Here is an 8663-nt window from a genome sequence, read left to right on the forward strand (position 1 = left end):
CGACCAGCTTTTACCGAAGAAGACTTTGACCGAGAGAGAGGAGAGGTTTGGGACAGCAGCCGCCAGCAAGCAAGTGACTCACAACGATCGCTACCAGAGATAGACACTCCTGACCCCTTTTTAACCCGTACCAACCTGAAGTCTGCAGACTCAGTGCAGAGCAAGAGGCCTTGTCCCCTGATCCGGCAGTTCCTTTAAGATAAGTATTGGTTTATATAGTGGTAGGAATAGTTTAGTCATCTTAGCGTGTGCATGAGTAGATTATAATTGTACTAAAATAAACTCATTTGTTTGAACTTACTAATTGGTGTATGGTTTTATTGTTTTGAACTTGACCTTGAAACTTGTGGCGGTATCTTAACGATACCTGGCGACTCCAGAGCTAAGTAACGAAACAGAGCCAAATTGTGTGTTAAGCACACTCACCCAGAACGAGCAACACTGGTGTACAGGATACATCTGGGCAATTTTCCACATTGCCGGGTAGATGCCAGTGTTGTAGCTGTACTGAAACAGCTTGGCTAGGTGTGTGGAAAGTTCTGCAATACAAGTCCTCTGTATTATTGCCGGGCCACAGCCTTTCCAGTGGCGCCTTCAGACATTTCTTCACATCACGTGGAGTGAAATCATATTGGTTGAAGACTGACATGTGTGATGCTGGAGTCCAACTTGCAGTTATTCATCAAGAATTTTCAACTGTCTTCGCGAACACAAAATTTTAAACTGAATTCTGCTTGAATGAGATGTTCCTTGCAGCCAGCTTTTTTCAAACTAAATTGCTTGAAAACAGAACTACATAAACATTTAGTCCCCAACACCTCCCCCCATAATTATTTTTTATCTTTTGTTTTACTATTATTTATCTCTCAGGCAGCTTGGTCATATGGTCAGTTCTGGGAAGCAACTTGCTTTTTATAATAAATCTTGAACAGCAATCTAGTTCTTAAAAGAATCATCATCACAACATAAATATACATTATCTGGGGTCATGTGATGCAAGCCCAGGAACAGCTGTGCTTCCATGGTCTCTGGCGCTGCTCACTATTTCATCCTCTCATTTATCACACTCACACAGCCCATACTTACCTCATTATAAGAGTGAGGACTTCATATTTTGTCCCTGGAAGATTCCTGCCCAAATATTGGTAACAAAATGCCGAGAAATCCTCAGAAAATGAATGGTCAACAAAAGAGAGCAAACAACTGAGTAGGACAGACTCCTCAACATAGCGACTTGATCTTAGAATGGTCCGGCAGTCTCGAAGGCAAGACAGCTGATGACTGCGAATATTATTATGGTCATTGACAAGAAACTGAGCTCATTGGCGCAGAATATCAATGCTCATGCAATAGAACTGCAGAATACAGGTAAACGGCTCGATTAAGCGGAAGTGAGAATCCTTACTGTTGAAAATACAACTTCCTTGGTTGAGACCAGCTTGCAATCCTTAGAAAACCAGCTACATGGTATGTCAGAATTCCTGTGTCCCAGCCCATAAGTATGCCTTTTCACAACTTTGGAGCTCGTCCAAAAGAGTATTGAAAGTGGCTAGATGTAATGGGGCTTTGCTCTATGATAGAGCGAAGGTCTCTTTCTTCCAAACTTTCTCAGTGGCAATAAAACTGATGCACAAGGGTTTTCATGAAGTTACAAAAATGCTGAAAGCTATTGGAGTGCAATATGCCCTGCTATATCCTGCTTCCCCGAGGGTGGAGTCTGTGAAGATGTTTGACAATCTAGCGAAGGCCTTTGAGAAACTCTGTGAAAGACAATAATTTGAAGTAAAAATCTGCTGTTCACTGTAAATGCTGAACGCAATATCCCTTGTCATAATGGTATTGTTATTTATCATGCAAATGGGTATGATTTAGTAATTGAGGATTACAATGAGTGTTTTATCCTCAAGAATGCCAGGGACTATGCACGGTGGCATAGTGGTTAGCAGTATGGCTTCACAGCACCGGGCTCCCAGGTTGGATTCCTGGTTTGGGTCACTGTCTGTGCGGAGTCTGCACATTTTCCCTGTGTCCGCATGGGTTTCCTTCGGGTGCTCCGGTTTCCTCCCATAAGACGTGCTAGTAGGTAATTTGGACATGCTGAATTCTCAGTGTACCCGAACAGGCATCGGAATGTGGCGACATGGGGCTTTTCACAGTAACTTCATTGCAGTGTTAATGTAAACCTACTTGTGACAATAACGATTATTATAAAGACATCCATTTGTCTTAAATAGAAAACACATCCAAGCATGCTCCTTCTTGTTAAGGAATGCACTGTGCACGGCATTGTGATAGATATCAGTCTTTTCTTCTGATCCATAAGTTTATAACGACAGTTTATCGTAGAATCCCTACAGCGCAGGAAGTGGCCCTCTGGAACAGCACCCAACCTGGGTCCAATCCCCTACTCGATCCATGTAACCCCACCTAGGGGCAATTTAGCACTGTCAATCCACACAACCTGCATATCTCTGTGGACTGTGGGAGTAAACCGGAGCACCCAGGGAAAACCATGCAGGGAGAACATGCAGACCCCACACAAGCAGTCACCCATGGATAGAATCAATCCCGGGTCCCTGGGGCTGTGAGCCAACAGTGTTTTTTTTAATTTATAAATTTAGAGCACCCAATTCATTTTTTCCAATTAAGGGGCAATTTAGCATGGCCAATCCACCTAGCCTGCACATCTTTGGGTTGTGGGGGCGAAACCCACGCAAACACGGGGAGAATGTGCAAACTCCACACCGACAGTGACCCAGAGCCAGGATCGACCTGAGATCTCGGCGCTGTGAGGCAGCAGGGCTAACCCACTGCGCCACCGTGTTGCCTGTGAGCCAGCAGTGTTAACCACTGTGCTACCGTGCCATCCGTAATGGTCTCCTTTGTTTTAATCATGATAAATACAGGCAGCGGCGCTTCTGGGAAGTGGATGAGTGAGTTAAAATGCTAGAAAGGACATTCAGCACTCATCCTTATTGTGGTATATCTTACTTCATCTTTTGAGGGGAAAGTTTTCTTGGTGGATTGAAAGAAAGTCTGTAGGGATAGCTACAGGACCGACGTGTCCTCACATTTGGTGAGGAACACCACCTTAGAGCAAACGACTTTGCATGTTGTATTTTTTTATTTTGGGGTTAAAGAATCATTAACTGGTTCCTGTAAGGGTAGGCAGGTCTCATATTGTAGAAAAGGAATTTATGAAGTGTCAATGGTGCCTCTGGTATGGTTGGAGATGGGGGAAGATATGGTTTCGTGCAAGCCCTAGCGGGACACAAAACTCTTTGGCTTGTAAGTCTTTTTTCTATTTTGTGTCAATATCTGATACTCTCTTTTGCTGAATTAGCAATGGCAGTAGCTACTTTGAAACTTTACTCCTGGAATGTGCATCAACCTATTAAAAGAAAAAAAATGTTGTTTATCCTTAAAAAGGAAAAAGTTGACACAGCTATATTGAAAGAAAGTCATTAAGATGATAGGGAGCATTTAAAATTGAAGAGGGATTGCGTGGGTCAGCTGTTTTTTGCCTCATTCACAACCCGTAGCTGAGATGTTGCAGTGTAAGTCAATAAAAATGTGCCTTTTGAAATGCATGACTTGTGTGAAGGATGTGGGTGGGGTAGATATGAGATTGTCAAGGGACTATGTATGGGGGAAATGTCTCAATAATGAATGTCTGTGGTCCCCCAAATCATTCCCTTGATTTTGTTACTACAGTCTTCATGACCTTCGTTGAATTAACATCAACCAATTCCTTTGTAGGTGGGGACTTCAACTGTCATCTTAACCCGTCAATGGATAACCTTCCTGTGACTGGGAATCACCCCAACCAATTAAGGGGCAATTTAGCATTTCCAATCCAGCTACTCTGGACACCGTTGGGTTGTGGGGGTGAGACCCACACAGACACCGGGAGAATGTGCAAACTTAGTAACCCCGGGCCGGGATCAAACTTGGGTCCTCGGCGTCTTGGGTGCACAACCCTGCTGCCCAAAGGGTTTTTCAAACTCAGGGTCGCGACCCGCGGTGGGTCACGGAACAATTGTGCATGCCGTTTCTCCAGCTCCTCTCAGGTGATTTATTTGGGGAAACAGGCCCGAGAGTTCATCTGCTGAGACAGACCTTGGACACTGAGCACCCCCCAGCCTCCCGCTCTGGGGAGACCCAGCCCCTGGTTTGATTTTGGGGGATCACTGGGCACCAGGTTTTATTTTGAGGGGGGAGGGGGTATTTGATAAAGCCCTGGGCCGCACCGAGTGCCAGGCTCGGAAATGACAGTTAATAAGGTTAATGTCAGGAGCTGTGTCCATGGCTTTTTACATTCTTTTTCGTATCAGAGATTGCATTTTGGAACCCCCCGGGCCCCACTGATTGCGGGCTCGGAAATGACAGTCATTGTGGTATTCTCAGGCGTTGTGTCCACAGCCGTTTCATTTTATTGTAGTATCCGAGGTGGCATTTTGAAAGTAAGTCCCAGTCTCTACTGAGAAGGACACCTCTCGTGATATAAACTGAACTTTGTGTAAAATGCCATGAATCCTGAAAAGTGTGTAGCTTATTCTGGTATTCACGCAGGGGAGCAGGATGTTTGGAGAATGCATGCTTTAGTGTTATATCTTCGAGCCTTAAACTTTGGAGTCACAACTCAAAATTGCTATCTTGAAGATATTTACCATTTTCGCATTTTGAGGTGAATTATAATGAAATTGAATTCTGGAAAAATTATGGGATTTTTAAAGCTAAGTTGTGATACCACCTTAAATAATGCTCTTTACTCTTGGTTATGTTGTGATCTATGGTGCCTACCTGTTCAACATAAAATACTTATTGCAAACAAAAAAGAGTGGCGGCCGCTGACACCCTTTAAATGAAAATAAATTAAGTTGTGTGATCGTTTCCAAAAAGCAGCAGCAGAAGCAGGTCATGCACCCGACACGCACACTTGACGTTAAGCGGCCTCCAGGTTATGTGCTTTTGGCGCCAAAGCACACAGCTTCAATTTTCCAGCTGCTGGCAAGCAAGGCAAGTGAACTTTGGAGAGGAATGGTTTTCTTATAAGTAAGAGATGGCCATAGACTGTAAATAGGCGGTTTACCTATTGGACACGATCTCACAACAGAATTTGCGCCATAGAGCTGCTCAGAAGAGCCCAGGGCAGGACAAAGCAGTGCTAGTGTTCGCTCTGTACATAGCTACTGGCCTACAAAGAAGAAGCTTAAATGGGGAACAAAGCCGCATAAAAGGTGATTTCTTGAGGTATGGTTTTGTCCTTCACGAGGACCTTCGTATGCAAGCTGGATTTTTTGGTTTCGCAAAGATGAAGACAGCGCACAGGAACTGACTGAAGTCTGCACCTGATATTGTCCTCTCCTCCTTTGCACCTGACTCAAGGTGAGATTGTGAGGATCAAGCAGGCTCCCCTTTCGCATAAAAGAGAAGCAAACATGGAGCGGATCGTGACAGTCAGCTGTCGTGGGTCGCAACGGTCAGCTGGTTGGTAAATGTGGGTCCCAGGAAAAAAAAGTTTGAGAGAGAGAGAGAGAGAGAGAGAGAGAGAGAGAGAGAGAGAGAGAGAGAGAGAGAGAGAGAGAGAGGGAGAGAGGGAGAGAGAGAGAGAGAGAGAAGGGGAGAGAAAGGGAGAGAGAGAAGGGGAGAGAAAGGGAGAGAGAGAGAAGAGAAAGGGAGAGAGAGAGAAGGGGAGAGAAGGGGAGAGAAAGGGAGAGAGAGGGGAGAGAAAGGGAGAGAGAGAAGGGGAGAGAGAGAAGGGGAGAGAAGGGGAGAGAAAGGGAGAGAAAGGGAGAGAAAGGGAGAGAAAGGGAGAGAGAGAAGGGGAGAGAAAGGGAGAGAGAGAAGGGTCGAGAAAGGGAGAGAGAGAAGGGGCGAGAAAGGGAGAGAGAGAAGGGGAGAGAGACTTCCGGTGGCAGTGATGCAGCAGTAAGCCACACATTCCCGTTTTAAAGAGATTTTTCGGCTCTTTTGAGAGCCCAAAACGGAAATTTTTCGACGTCTCCCGGTGGGGGAAGGTGTGCTGAATGACTTTCCCTGCAGTCCATGCCTCGAACTCGGAGTGGAAAGGTGGAAAAAACAGCAGCAGCTCCTCAGAAAAAAACGGGGGAAGGGATCCAAGATGGCCACCGACAGAGCTCCAGAGGAGTGGAGACTCTGGGCCCAGAAACAACAAACTGATCTCCTGCGCTGCTTTAAAGAATTCAAGGATGATGTACTGAGCTCTCTGCAGGAAACAAACAGAAGGCTGTCAGAGATTCAGTCCACCCAGAGTGCTGCCATCAAGAAGTTGCAGACGCAGGCCATTGAACGAGAGGAGGAGGCCGTAGTCCTCGTGAGTAAGGTGGAGGGACACGAAGCACTCCACAAGAAGTGGCAGGAACGCTTCGAGGAGCTGGATCACCGCATGAGGCGGAAAAACCTGCGGATCTTGGGCCTTGCGGAGGGGCTGGAGGGATCGGACCTGACAGCCTATGTGGCTGTAATGCTGGGTTCGCTAGTGGGGGCCGGGTCTCTCCATCTGCCCCTGGAGCTGGAGGGAACACACAGAGTACTGGCCAGGAGGCCTAAGGAGAATGAACCCCCGCGTGCGGTGCTGGTGAGGTTCCACCGGTTCAGTGATCGGGACTGCGTGCTGCGCTGGGCCAAGAAGGTGAAGAGCAGCAATTGGGAGAATGGGGTAGTGCGGATCTACCAGGACTGGAGTGCGGAGGTGGCTAAGCGGCGGTCCGGATTTAATCGGACGAAAGAGGTGCTTTATAGAAAAAAGATAAAGTTCGGAATGTTGCAGCCCGCGCGCCTGTGGGTAATTTATTTGGACCGGCACCATTATTTCGATTCTCCGGAGGAGGCGTGGGCCTTCGTGCGGACGGAGAAACTGGACTTGAACTAGGGGTTGGGGGTTGCGAGGTCGGCTGTGAGGTTTTAGTGCTGGATTCGGCTGTTGCTGTGTTCTCTTTTTCTTTGGTTTTTTTTCTTCTTGTTTTAGTACTTTTGCAATTTTGATATGGTTATTTACGGAGGGGTTGTTCTGCTATGTTTTTGTTTGTGTGCTTGGGGCATTGTTTGGGCTGTGTATCTTGCGGGGAGGGTCGGGGGGGTATGTTGTATTCTATGTCGGAGTGGGGGTATGGAGGGGGGCTGATATTTGGGAGCTGCGTCAGAAGGGTCTGGTGGGGCAGGGCGAAAGCGCGGGCTTTCCTCTGGTTTCCCGCACTGCGGGACTGGGGGGCGGAGACGGTGACGGGGGAGGTGGGGCCTTAACTGGTTCTTCCCCGCGCTGGAGCGGTGCCAGGAGGAGGGATAGATTGGGGGATGATCCCACTTCGGGAGGGGTCGGGCTATTGGCGGGAGTTTCCGGGGTCAGCAGAAGTTAGCTGACCCACGGAAGTACAATGGAGGACGGTTCGCGGCTAGGAGGATTCCTAGCTTGGGGGGGGGGGGAAGGGGAATACCGGGTTGCTGCTGGTAGGGTCAAGAAGGAGCTGGTGGGGGCTGGGGGGACAGAGGTGAGGGGTTGTCGCTATGGGGACGGGGTCGAGCAGGGGATTCTGGCCTGGGGCGGGCAGTCGACGGGCTATGGCTAGCCGACGGGGGAGGGGGGCGGGACGCCCTCTGATCCGGTTGGTCACCTGGAATGTGAGAGGGTTGAATGGGCCGGTGAAGCGGTCAAGGGTACTGGCTCACCTGAAGGGGCTAAAGGCGGACGTGGCAATGCTTCAGGAGACCCACCTGAGGGTGGCGGACCAGGTCCGCCTGAGGAAAGGATGGGTGGGGCAGGTTTTCCACTCGGGGTTGGATGTGAGGAACCGGGGAGTGGCGATTCTGGTGGGGAAAAATGTGTTGTTTGAGGCATCGGAGGTGGTGGCGGATAAGGGGGGTAGGTATGTGATGGTTAGGGGCAGGCTACAAGGAAAGAAGGTGGGACTGGCTAGTGTGTATGCCCCAAATTGGGACGATGCGGGCTTTATGAGCCGTATGTTGGGACGGATCCCGGATCTGGAGGCGGGAGGTCTGATCATAGGGGGGGACTTTAATACGGTGTTGGATCCTTCACTGGATCGGTCCAGCTCTAGGACGGGTAGGAGGCCGGCGGCGGCCAAGGTACTGAGAGGGTTTATGGATCAGATGGGTGGAGTGGATCCATGGAGGTTTGTGAGGCCGAGGGCACGTGAGTACTCTTTCTTCTCCCACGTACATAGGGTCTACTCTCGGATAGATTTCTTCGTGGTGAGTAGGGGACTGATTCCGAGAGTGGAGGAGGCCGAGTATTCGGCCATTGCAATCTCCGACCACGCTCCGCATTGCATAGAGTTGGAGATGGGGGAGGTGCGAGACCAACGTCCATTGTGGCGGTTGGATGTGGGGTTGTTGGCGGAGGAGGTGGTGTGTAGGAGGGTCCGGGCAAGTATTGAGGGGTACCTTGAGGTGAATGATACGGGGGAGGTTCAGGTGGGGATGGTCTGGGAAGCCCTGAAGGCAGTAATTCGTGGGGAGCTGATATCCATCCGGGCACACAGGGAGAGGAGCGAGTGGAGTGAGAGGGATAGACTGGTGGGAAAGATGCTGGAGGTGGACAGGAGATATGCAGAGGCACCAGAGGAGGGATTGTTGGGGGAGAGGCGCTGCCTGCAGGCTAAATTTGATTTGCTGACCACTAG

The sequence above is a fragment of the Scyliorhinus canicula genome, chromosome 13, assembly GCF_902713615.1.
Source record: "Scyliorhinus canicula chromosome 13, sScyCan1.1, whole genome shotgun sequence".
Lineage (NCBI taxonomy): Eukaryota > Metazoa > Chordata > Chondrichthyes > Carcharhiniformes > Scyliorhinidae > Scyliorhinus > Scyliorhinus canicula.